The sequence below is a fragment of the Pygocentrus nattereri genome, chromosome 3, assembly GCF_015220715.1.
Source record: "Pygocentrus nattereri isolate fPygNat1 chromosome 3, fPygNat1.pri, whole genome shotgun sequence".
Classification (NCBI taxonomy): Eukaryota; Metazoa; Chordata; class Actinopteri; order Characiformes; family Serrasalmidae; genus Pygocentrus; species Pygocentrus nattereri.
Genome location: NC_051213.1, coordinates 50,267,644 through 50,281,337, shown reverse-complemented (window position 1 = coordinate 50,281,337; position 13,694 = coordinate 50,267,644).

Here is a 13,694-nt window from a genome sequence, read left to right as displayed (position 1 = left end):
TCCTGGACTGGGCTGGAGGTAAATGTGCCGTCAGCTGGAGTTTGAAGGCTTCCAGAGCTTTAAGACCCGGGTTTATTCTAAATGTTTAACGATGTAATGAAAGATCCAAAGTCAACATGACGTACACTGAAAGTGGAGCCCGAGAGGCGTGTGCAAGTGATCGAGGGCTTAAACCGTGTCTTATACTCTCACTGGACTGAGTTACGTTACAGATCTTCTGTTAAAACGTATTGGCCCAGGTTTGTTGTATTCATAGGCAAATTTCATCCACAGTTTCAGTCTCAGTTTGTATATTTGGTGCATCCAAGGGTGTAAATGTGCTCTCCAAGAAAATGAATGGATTTACTTGAATATGTTCTGTCAAGTGGTTTTACGCAGCTGGGTTAAGTAGCTATTATGCTCAGCTGAGTAATATGTATGCGAGTAAATCACACCAAGGTAACCGGATTGATTTGTTATTATTTATTACCTCAACGCTCAACATAACGTGGTTATATTCTACTAATTAAGGCAGAAAACGTAGGTAAAATGATTAGGTTTAAGTTAGATCTACATATTATCGCTGTCCAAAGGAAAACAAGTATCCCCAAAATAGTGACTTTACAGGAGAAGGCAAAAACACTCCTATCTTTCAATATAAGTCAATGCAAAGAGGCTTTGTCCCAGGTGATTTTAGAGCATTTCTACTGGTCCGTTCTTCATGAAACTTTCACACAGCATAAAGAACAGCTGGCGTGTGGAAAAGATGTAGAAAAACAAAAAAGTCAAAAGTGGCGATACATGTTTTTCTTTGGACAGTGACCATATTTTCATGAAGTTATTACTTTGTTGTGTTGTTGTGGAAGTGCATTCAGTGTCCTGGCACTCACTCAGTTAAGAAGATTGAAAGTCCATCAAGGAAACTTGCTTCCGGATTAAAAGAGCATCTAGAAAACGTCGGTTCAGACTCGGGCATTAGTCCCCGGAAATATCTCCTAATAGAGCTGTGAGCATTGCTGAGATTAAACTGCTGTTTCACAGCAGGTGAACTGTCTGCCTCTAACAATAGAGCTCTGTTTGAAAGCGGTTGGCTTTTCAGTAAAAGAGAAAAGTGCCTTTATGCGAAAGGCACTAGCCCAAACACCCGAGGCTACGGCCGCGATACCTTCATTGCCGTCTCTGTGGGCTTCTGTTTGCGTGGGCACCATGTGTTTCTGATAACGACGTGGTTTATGATGATGTAGTCCAAATGATTTAGACCGCGTGAAAATAAAAGTTAAAATGCATGACACATGTCTGCTTTGATGAGAGAAATGCTGAGAATGGGCTGTTTAACGCCACAAACATCGCTCCAAAGTCATCTGAGGACAGTCGGGGATGTGAAGAAGCTGAGACAAGTAGAAAAGCGTGAGAAACAATAACACTGAGGACGCTTTTGGTTTGAATCACATTAAAAAACATTTGTCTTTCTTCTGAAAACATTGCATTTCAAAAGCTGCTTCTTTTGTAACTTAAGTCAGGCTGATCTAAACATTCACTCTTGAGTTTAGCCTGAAAATGATAATAAAAGCCAGAAAAACATTAACGTCTTAAAACTTGCTAACTGGTTCTATAAAGAACCATGAAAAGTCAAAGAATTATTTGCCTGCTTAAAGGTTTATTTTTGGCATGCTGAAATGGTTCTTCAGACAAGCTTGACAATGTAACAATAGCAAAACCCTTTTTGGTTCTATGTAGACTATATATATAACATTCTCCATTGTTAAAGCACTGGTATTTGTAAATATCAATCAGTGGTTCTTTCTTTAAAGAACCATTTGTTACGCAAGCGTGTGATTGTGAAAAACCTGAACCTTGATGATCTATGTGGTACAAAGCAGTGTGTTGTGGCTTACAGCAAGAAATACAGATGGTGTTCCTCAAGGGTCTACCCGAGGCCCTCTAATGTTTTCAGTTACATGCCTGTTATCGTGTGAGATATATATGTTTGTGACTTTTCAAATTCTAGGATGTGTATATATGCCTTTATTCAGCATTTACATTTTTTTGTCTTATGTCTGCATACAAGGTATGTGATGTGAGCATAAAAATTGCCCAGATGCAGTTTAACAGATGGTGTTCCTCAAGAGTCTATACAAGGCCCTCTAATGTTTTCATTATACCTCAATTAAAAATGTATTTTTATACCATAATTTTCAGGAAAAAAAATGTAAATAAGCTACATCATCATGCTATTTAGTTAGCTATGCTAGTTACCCAGAGCTTGCTAGTAGCCAACGTTACCTACACTAGCCAGTTGCTTTCAATTTTGACCACACAAAGTAAATTTGAGCTGTTCTCACTGTGAGATGATTTAACCATCAGACATAATCCGTCAGCAGGGCTGCTTACAGGCTGCTGTTGGGGTTGTGGTGCTAATAAAGGTGGAGCTGCGTCTCCATCTCTTCATGGGTCGGACGCTGAGCGAAGCTGATCGACGCTGTCCGAGCTTTGAGAACCTGTCCGAAGTGAAATGAGCTAAATGAGTTAAAGCTGCTGGGATCCTGTTAGAGATGCGCGAGCTGAAGGCAGCTTCCTGCATATGAGGTGAAACAGAACGTTCAATTAAGGAGCCGACGTGTAAAGATGATCAACATCTGCTGACTCTTCGGTTCTTGCGAGGCTGGAGCTACATTTCTGCACACAGTGGGCCATTTTCATTGCTGTTGCTCTGCTGTTGTTTAACTGCTCGCAAAACCTGCTGGGCTAGAAAGTGGGCTGGTGTATGCAAATGCTGGGGGCGTGAATATTAATGAGTCAAGACTGCTATGTAACAGTTTGAAATTGGCCTGTTTTCCTGCTCCTTTTTGCAAATGCATTTGTATTTGAAGGCGGAGGCGGCAGCGGTTGAGGTTCACGGTGTGCAGATCCAACTACGCCAAAGCCAATACGGTTTCCATTCTGTGGTACCTTTCAGGCATTAACAGCTGACAAGTTGAATTTAACAGTTGCTTGTTATTCCTGGAGTTACAAGTTCCCACCATAAAAATGGACAGCCCTGGCTCACGGACAGCCCTTCAGATAAAGCGATGATTAGAGTGTGAATAATTCTGATTCACTGAACAGCGAGAAAGACCAGAGTTTTGTTTCACCATGATGATGTTTGGAGATTCAGGCCAGACTGATGAAAAATCCACTCTGTCTGGGTTGGGAGGCTAATCTATGGGAATTTGGGGGAATCCCACAAAGACCAAAGACATTAGCCAACTTTAAATTCATTCTGCAACAGAAAGCTTATATTTCAGCCTTCCGTGGAAACTTGCAAATATATATTTTTGCAATAACACATGAGAGGCAAAGCAAAACCAGGAGCTATATATAAATCAGCACTGCAGCGCCAATATTTCACAATATAGCACGAAAACTGATTAATAAGACAGATGTTATTTAAATTTCCACTCTGCGAAGGAAAGTAGCTGCTTAGAAAAGTATTGAAAGCATTGCAAATACTTCAGGATGTCTACACTGGAAACATCAAGAGCAGACATGAGAATAAAGGCATAAGAATAAAGACGATCGTTCTTATTCATCAAGCTTGCATAACAGCAAGAGTGAACGGCTGTTATAATGGTCGTGTGATCAATTTATGCCTTTGTCCACTAACTCACTAGCGACCCTCCAAAATGTGCACTTTTCCCATTAGCAATGAATGGTGGTGCTCAAAAATGCTCTCTTACATCAACAGTATACAAATACACAAGTAACTAACTCTCTAGCAACCACCTGGAATACCATTTGAACTACTATGAAATACCATAGTTAATACTTAGCATGGTATTCCAGCATGGTATTCCAGGTAGTTGCTAGGGCAGCCATGAGAGATTCCCACCAAACAATAACCTTGCAAAAAACCTGGAACACCGCAGCAGCCCAGCTAGCAACACTTTAGCAACAACCTGGAACACTAGAGCAACCATCTTGGATACCTTAGCAACCACTTAGCAGCATCCTAAAAAAAAAAAAAATAGCAATCTGAAGTACCATAGTAACTACTGTGAAATGCCATAGTAACTACTTAGACAGCATGGTGTTCCAGGTGGTTGCTAGGGCGCCCATGAGAGATCATCACTATATGATAACCTTGCAAAAATCTGGAACACCACAGCAGCCCAGCTAGCAACACCTTAGCAACCACCTGGAATACTTTAGCATACTTTTATCTTAAATACCTTAGCATTGTGCGTTCCCGGCCAATGCACAACGCATCCTTGTGGGGCAGTCGTGGGCTGGAGGTCAGGGACCTAACCCCCAACTGCTCCCCGGGAGCCGTGGATAGGGCTGCCCACCGCTCCGGGCAAGTGTGCTCACTGCCCCCTAGTGTGTATGTGGTGTTTCACTTCACGGACGGGTTAAACGCGGAGGTGAAATTTCCCCGTTGTGGGACTAATAAGGGTCAATTAATCATTAAATGAATGAATTAATCTTAATCATAACCACTTAGCAACATCCTAAGAATATAGCAACACCAAAGAAATACCAGATCAACAGCCAAACAACACCAGAGAATTGCTGCACAATCACTCTTCATTCATCGTCATCATCATTTTCTCCTCATTTTCATTTTTTATCATTATTAATCATATTATTAATGCTGCTAATAATGATTTAACCACAAATCAAGCAGTTTCAATTCAAATGTAACGTGTACGTTTGACGGAACTGCTGCATAATAAAATGATCTAGACTTTTTTTAATGCTCATTTTACCATTGCGACACACAAAGAGGTCCAATTAGCTCAGCGGTCATGATCTGGAGCAAAACACAGAAGAGCAGCGATTATCTCCAAACCCTGGACGCTGTGGGAAAACAGAAGCCCAGAAAAGCAGCTGCTGTAATTTCCATTTGACGTGGAGCCGCTTGTTGAGATTGGACGGAATCAGACAGCCGTCTTTCTGGGGTTTGGCTCTTTACCCCTTACACAACTGTCAGTGTTGCAGGCATTGTTGTTTTTGGGAATGACGGCGTGGTCTGTCAGCATTGTGGGGGCATTCGGGTGGAGCAGCCATTCCGTTGCAGGCCAACACCCTTCATTATGTATCATCGCGGCCCGGTCCCAACAGCTTATGTCTAAGCTTTTCGTAAGAGTGCGGGCCTCGTGTTGACGACTCCGTCTGCAGCAAGCAGCTTTCCAATGATCAGACTGACTTCAGAGAGCAGAATCGCTCCGGGTTTCCAAACGTATATGAGTCCGGACACAGCTGGACGTGTAGAGGAAGCTTACTGGAGAGGTGCAGTGTCTGTTGTGAATTTGTGGGAAGCGCAGAGCTGTGTGTGGTCGCCAGTCAGATTCCATTAGAATAATACGGCAGGCAACATGTGAAAAGGCTTAATAAGATAATAACGTGGATCACTCACTTCGTCTTGCTCATGAAGCAGCACTCCAGCAGGAGAACACTGTCTACATTGTGCTGTAATCTTAATCTGCTGATTTTACCACATTATCTTCACACCCTGTCCAGACAATCAGAGCAAATTGAGGCCTTTAAGGTCTTTACAAACGGAGTGTGATGTATCTGTGGGATTTATTCTGATGTCAACATAATTAACTTGATGACATCTTACACACCAGTCACACTTTTCTGGGGCTTTTCTGTGCTTAAAACATTCCGGGTGTTTATCTTTTTGTGGCGTGAGTCAGACAGCAAAAGTCTGAGTTTAACGCATTGTGTATTTACGTCTGTAAATACACAATTATTAAACGCTTAAAAACTGTATTTGAATATTTCACATTTTTACACATTGATTTATTTGGACGTCAATATTTTACTCAGACCGTGTATAACTGACCATTTTAACAAACCAGATGCCATTTTTCAGATTGTGAAAATACATTTTCCACACCAGTTTGATTTTTGACTTCAGGATATCTACAAATATGCAATTCTCCTTGTGTGATGTGAGACTTTTCGCTGCATGTGCAGTTGCTGCCACCGCTGCACTCATCCAAATGTCTTTTTTCTAATTAGAAATGACTGGTGGAACGCTTAGAATACAGTCACGCAAACTTTGAGTGATTTCATGCTACCCACCAAGCAGCACCCTAACAACTACCTGGAATACCATGGTAACTGGATTGTACATAGGCATAAACAACACGGCAAAACTCCAAACGTAATTTGTCGTGTCCAAAAATTCCATATTTTCCACATAACTGACAATTTTTGCCAACCAAATGCCATTTTTCAGATAGTGAAAACACATTTTTGGACCTTCTGTTTGACTTTTAACTTCAGCATATCTGCAATGGAAATCAATTGTGGAATGGAACGCTCAAAATATGGTTGTGGAAGATTTTGTACATCCCTCATATGTCCCCACAATGCAAGGACACAGCCAAGACCCTAGCCCCTTTAAGAGATATCATGCTGCCCACCTAGCAATATCCTAGCAACCACCTGGAATACCATCGTAACTACACGGTACTTTTTTTGCAGTGTGAACAACATGGTGAAACTACAAAAGAAATGTGTTGTGTGTATATTTTTTTTATCATTTTTGGTCAAATCTGTGTCCAAATATTTCACAATTTCACAAAAGTTTTTCCCGTTTATTTGGAAAACAATACATTTATTTATTTAAAGTGCACGTCTAACTGACGATATTGTGCAAGTCACATGTGATTTTTCAGAGGGTGGAACTTTTTTATTTTTATTCACCTTCTGTTTTATTTTTGCAACCTTTCACACGTGACGTGAACTCACTCCACCAATCTCTGTTGTCTCTGGTGTTCAGTGATGTTGCATCAGTGGCAGTTCACGCGTCTCGGTGGAAGCTCGTGCTAGTTTTCACCCTCCCAGCTCGGCAGCAGTTTGTGGTAGAGGGTGATCTAGATAACAGGTGGCACTACGACTGGCAATCTATAAACTGAGAAGAGAAATTGGGTGAAAAAGAGGAACCAGCTCTGAATTTCAAATGTAAAATTACATCATTTCCAAGTCAAATTTAAAGTGTGTTTATATTCAGCATAAGCTATGAGCCTCACCCGAAATTCATTTGAAAATCAAACTCGATTTGACTTGGACCAAGACGCTTGGTCTCGTTTGTGCACTGGCAGTCATACTTGCGCCCGTTAGCGAGGGTGAAGGCTTCACGCCAAACTCCACCACCAACCGCAGCCAAGGCGACGTCACTGGAGCCAAAATATGGCAATTTTGCTGATCCAATATAATTTACATAAATGGGCTTAAACTTAATCTGCTATGACTTTTCAACTCAACTCAAGGTCATTGAACGTGATTTACCTTATCTTGGTCTAATTTATTGTTCTAGAGTCGGTTTAAAAGTGGTCACTGTGGTATCCAGTCAGGTTAGAACCAAACTCAGCAATAGGGAGTGTGAAAATTGCAGCAGTAACGAGTCTAGGCAATTAACCTTAACATAATAATGAGGCTATAAAATCAACCTCAATATCAAAAGAAAGCCTAAGCCCCGGTTGAGGGAATGTAGGGAAGAAAGACAATCCCGAGAAGGAGAGTAAAATGAGTGGAGCGATATGCCCCAATGTGCAACCAGGCCGAGCTAGCAGTAGATCTATCAGCGTCCAGTATAAGAAATCATCCAGAATTTCCCTCAAAATGGGATAAATCACATTTTAATTACAACAGACTCAATGTATTTGGACTTGTGTCTCATGGCAGGTGGAATTCCCATCATTTTGCCTTTTATTTGACTGGATTGACTTGACCTGATTTAATGTGTGGGATAATGATGTTCTTTCAACGCTAATGCTTTAAGCATGGCTTGCTTAACTTGTACAAGAGCCAGCTCTCCTTTTTTTTTTTCTGAGTGTGTGAACGTCTCAGCATGTAAAGTCAGCTTTAAACAGTAAATCATCAGAGATCACGAGCCTAAGATGAGACCTGTCTTGACCTGACGTTGGTGGAAGCCTGAGAAAAGGTTCCGCACCAGTCAGAATCCAACCGTAAAGCCAGTTCAGCGCACAAGTGAAGTCAGGAGGTGGGGAATTCCTTGTGTTTTAAGTGTTTGCCAGCTCTTAAGCTGGGTTTGGAAAGATTAGTGCATTTCGTGTTGAATGTGTGGTGCTCTTCCACTCTAAGCCCGTGTTTCTAAACAACTTTCAGGACTTTGGAAAGTTTGGATTGTTTGAAATCCCTGATGATGCGTTTGGTTGAGTCAGATCACTCCGTAAATGACCATAGCAACTCAGATAGAAAATAAACATCAACAACAACGCAGGACACCTGAGGACCACTGCTTTCAGTTCTCTTGCTTTGCAGTTCCTTAAACTTGTGAAGAGCTTTAATGTTGTGTAGAAGGTTCTTTACACGCTTAAACATCCAGGAGATGCCAGAAGGTCCATGATTTTTATTAAGATCAACTCAGTTTGCATCTTTTTCCATGTAGTTACTGAGTAATATGGCTTATTAAAGACTTAGCAACGGTTTGTTAAATTGTAATTAATATGTAATAATTATTAGCAGGTGATAAACCTGGTGGTTGGTGTTGGTTCTACACACCTCATTTACCATCATCATATGCTGTCAATTTACTGAATTTTTACTTATTGATCACAGGCCAGTGATCCAGATCATAAGTTATTAAAAGAAATTATGGCATGTCTCAGTGTAATAAGTTATTATATGTCAACACTATAATACGTTTTATAATAACTGGCACTATAAAAAGACATGAATTCTAATTATGATGCTTTATGTTACCAGCTCATGCATGTTTACAAGCACAATGAATGGGTAATGTAATGCATTTTATACATATTTGTATTCATCTATTTTTCTAATGCCTTATGAATGCGCTATAACATGTTATGAATGTTCTGCTCTGTAAAAAAGCTGGTTCAAATTTATGGCAACAATTAGTGAGGGCATTAGTAGGTGGGTTGCCTTGAAACTTTAAACATGTTTCAATGCATACTTAGTAAAAAGTACTTAAAGTTTGGGAGACCACGCTGTGAACACATTCATAATGGGTTATAATGCGCTTATAAGGCGTGGTAAACCTGGATCTAAATGTTTAGAAAGTGTGTCACACTTTACAGCACGTTTATTAAGTCATTTAGATTATAATGAATCATAAAAGTACCCAAAAATAAACTAAAACAAATCTGTGAAGTATGCTGCCTTAAAATTTTTACGTTGTGCTGATCTTCTGGCAGCCCTGGCATGAAAAGGTTTGGGAGCTTCTGCTCTAGAGAACCAAAAGCGGTTCTTCTCCGGCCTCCTTATATTTAGGGGTTTTGCCTTTACGGATGATGTTCACCTTTGCGCGGCCCTTTGATGTAAATAAAAGCAGTCAGTAGTGAGTCTGTGAAGACTGGCCTTCCACCCCTCTCTTCCTGCTCTCCGTGTTCTTGCAGATAAAAGGCTTTCCTTTCAACAGGAAACCGTCCAGCTGAGTTTAAGCCCCACTCACAGATCCCCCGAGATAGCTCCATAATCCAAACACGCCGAAAAAGCTGGAGAAATGTTTTAAGATTTCCTCAGACAAAGTGGCAATACATTAAGGAGGTGGAACCTGATACTTTGCCAGGTAAACGTCAAGGCCTGCAGAACATCATTTTTCTGTTCTTCTGCAACAGGGCAGTTTCAGACCGCAGACCCCCGAACCCCCACCAGCTCTCAAATCAGAATACGGACCGTTTCACCCAACCGCCTTGACAACTATAATTCATGTTTAGTACACAGGAGTTCAGCTGCCTTCTGGCCTCGTACTTCGGCCTTGGTGTCAACTGTCAACCATCAACCTACCGCTTCGTAAAGCAGCCACGTCAAAATATTGCCGTGCCCCTCTTTCGTTTCTGGTCGCTCTGAACAGCTGGACGCGTCCATTAACGGCGTTATCTGTGTAATTAAAGGAGGCACGTGCTGTGAAGTTCAGACGCCCCGTCTGGGCTGGCGGAGCAGGAGTAATTATCCCGATCACATGATGATCGGCTCCTCCGCTGGACGGCCCTCAGCTGTCGCAGCGTGGAGTATAATGAGGATGAAACAAGGTGCAATTAAACTAATGTCAAAAGATGCCAAATAACATGGCGAAATCCCTGCCCTCACGCCACTGGTCAGAACTCATTACTCACCGCTGAACGCTCTCCACAGCCGGGACCTTGCAGTAATGAGTGCACACTGGCACCGAATCAGATGCCCTTTTAATTGAGCGATTTGAAGGAACAGGCTTTTTCCTATGCAGGCCTTTACTGCATTCCTGTTTCAGGAACTTTCACCCGCCCCTCCTTGCAGAACGCTTTTCTGCATGAACAGCATGTTTAAGGGGGAAGGGATCAGGGGCCATTCCAAACACTTCGGCTTGCATCTCTTGCAATTACTCGAGGGTGGATTCTGAGGGATGGATCTCTGTCCTGTCATGGAAGCCAGCTTCAGTTTCATGAGTCATGTTTGCTTGCTGATATTTAGTGGAGTCATTCCTCCACCCACTCATGCGGTGTTTACGGTTCCACTGGCTGCCACACAAACCCAAAGCATAACAGAGCCACCTCACGCTTAATTGTTGGCACGGAGTTCCTTTCATCAGATGCCGCTGCTTTTTCTCTCCGAACATACTTTTGGCGATTGTGGCCAAAAGTTCCATTCTTACTTCATCACTTGTTTCCAAAATGCCACTGGTTTATCAAGATGTTAGTCTGCACACTTCAGATGTTGGCTTTTGTGACGAGGTCGCTGGTAAGGTTTCCTTCTGATGACACTCCCACGCAGATCGTGTTTGAATGGTGCACCTCGACTCCTGTCTGCTCAACCTTCCTGCAGATCCTTTGCTGTCATACGGGGGTTTTACTTTGCCTTTCTGACTAGCATACAAGGTTTTTGGACTCCCAGATGCTGCTTTGACTTCCATAAATCCACTTGAACCTGCAGTAGGTAACCTGTATTAAAAAACTAGCACGACGAGCTAATTGTAATACACGAGACAGATAATCTGTAGAAAAGTCAGGTTCCTCTGGCTGGCTGAATCAAGTTAAACTAATCCAGTGAGAACGCAGGAATTAAACCATCAACACTCACAGCAGCTTCATTTACACTCACACTAAAATACTTTCACTATTAGAGTCCCATATAATTCTACTGTTAAACGCAAGTTTGCTTGATTAATTGAAATATTAATTAAACTAGAAAAAAATCCTGTAGAGAATGCAAGTGATTGCGCAACTTAAGCTTGCTAAATTGTTACTAGGTGGTTGCTATAGTATCCCAGGTGGTTGCTGGGGTGTTGCTAGGTGGTTTCTGTGGTATCCCAGGTGGTTGATAGGATATTGCTGGGTGGTTGCTGTGTTATCCCAATCAGTTGCTAGGGTTTTGCTAGGTTGTTGTTATGGTGTCCCATATTGTTGCTAGGGTTTTGATAGGTAGTGGCTATGGTATCCCACATGGTTGCTGGGGTGTTGCTAGGTGGTTGTGTGGAGTCCCAGTTGGTTGGTAGGGTTTTGCTAGGTGGCTGCTATGGCATCCCACATGGTTCAAAGGGTTTTGCTACATGGTTGGTATACTGTTGCTAGGTGGTTGCTATGGTGTCTCATATGGTTGCTAGGGTGTTGGTAGGCAGTTGCTATGGTATCCCAGGTGGATGCTAGGGTGTAGGGTCACTGTGAGATCCTACATGTTTAATAGGCTGTTACTAAAAGACATCTGTCATCTTAATAAAAGTCGGGCGTGCGAAAATTCCTAATTTTTACAAATAAGAGATGTATACAAGCACACCATTCCCGATCAGCACATTTTGGAGTTGGATGTCTTCAATATCTTGAAAACTGCGGGGCAAGTTAGCAGACAATAATCGGCAGAAAAATAAGAAAAAGAGGGAGAAGAAGAATAAGAAGAATAAATATATACCTTCATATAACAGTCACTAACAGTATATTTATGCTACTGCTACTACTGTTATCACCAGCATTAGTAGTAGTGGGGGTGACTGTCGTGGTTTTGCTACTAAACATACATTAAGGTTTGCATAAATAATAATAATAATAATAATTCCTAATGAAAAAAATACGGGCTCCTTTTTTCCTTGTGTTTTTTGAATCTCCTGTCCTCGGAGAAGACCACCTGGCTCGAGGCCCCCAGGTAATTTGACTGCGAGATGCCTGCTGTAAATGTTTCAGAGCAGTCAGGGTCACCGGTCTTTAGTACTCGACACTGTACGCAGTTCCATCTGATAATAATGACGGCCGAGCCTCACGACCAGATCCTCAAATTCTCTTTCCAGAGCGACTCCGCGTAGTATAAACCACGCAGAAGATGAAGAGGTTCAGGGTAACAGTAACAGATATGCTTTTGAGGAAAGTTCTGTCATCCAGCACATCTCAACTGAAAACAGAGCGGCTGGCCGCGCTCCTTCCACATGTGCTCTTTGAAAGCCTCTTGAATGAAACGATGCGCTGTTCTCCAACAGCTTGTTCACATCTCCGTTCTCTCCAGCTAGCTTCCATGAGCTGTAATGCCATGTGATTACGTCCTAAAGGGGCGGTAAAACACGGTCCAGATGTTGTGACCGTTTCTAAAACAGGCTCCGCACTTTCACCTGGTGTATTATTACTGCAGGGAAGGAATGATACTGCAGGTACTGGCAACGCCGAACGTCCAGGGTCAACTCTATGCAAAGTTCAGCTAATATTCATAGAAAACATTCCTCACCGTGAGGCACTGCCGTATTAGTAAACTGCTTCCATGCACATGAGTGATGCTTATACTGCCCTTTCTTACAGTTATAAAACATGTTATTACCTCTGTAGCGAAAGGAGGGAGAGCCCGGAGGGTAAACTGCCTTCCTAAGGCCGGCTGTGTTTATCTAAACTCTGCACAGTTTACACCACGTCGTCGTACCCAATTAGCAAAGCCTCTGCGCTTTCGATGGCAGATTCATCTCCTCGTAATGACCGAAGGAACGAGATCGCGAATACAAGCGGCCGAAATGAGTTTCCTCCGCAGGGTGTCTGGACTCTCCCTTAGAGATAGGGTGAGAAGTTCGGTCATCCTGGAGGGACTCGGAGTGGAGCCGCTGCTTCTCCACGTTGAGAGGAGCCAGCTGAGGTGGTTCGGGCATCTGGTTAGGATGCCTCCTGGATGCCTCAGGTGTCACAGGCAAGTCCACCCGGGAGGAGACCCCGGGGAAGACCCAGGACACGCTGGCGTGACTATATCGCCCAGTTGGCCTGGGAACGCCTCGGAATCCCCCCAGGGAGCTTGTGGAAGTGGCTGGGGAAAGGGAGGTCTGGGCCTCATTGCTTAGGATGCTGCCCCCGCGACCCAAACCCCGAAGAGGCAGAAGATGATGGGTGGATGGATGGATGGATGGATGGATGGATTCGTCTACTCGTCTCGTTTTTCCTTTAACACTTATGTAAACCGCTTCCTCAGAGATCCTATAAGAGGAGTGAACGCACTGTTTATGCCAAGTTCACAGTGTAGATATTATTAGATAACAAAGGGGCACAGCTGTGAGGGCGTGAGGGGGCTTCAGCCTTCCACTGTGGAAGATAGACCCCCAAAATACTTCAGTGACAGTGACAAAAGTATAAAATGAAGTGGCAACTCGCACCTGTGAGACTTGAGACTCGACTCGGACTCGCACCTATGAGACTTGAGACTCGACTCGGACTCGCACCTGTGAGACTTGAGACTCACCTCAGACTCACACTTCAGAGACTTGAGACTCGATTTGAACTCACGCCTCAGAGACTTGAGACTCA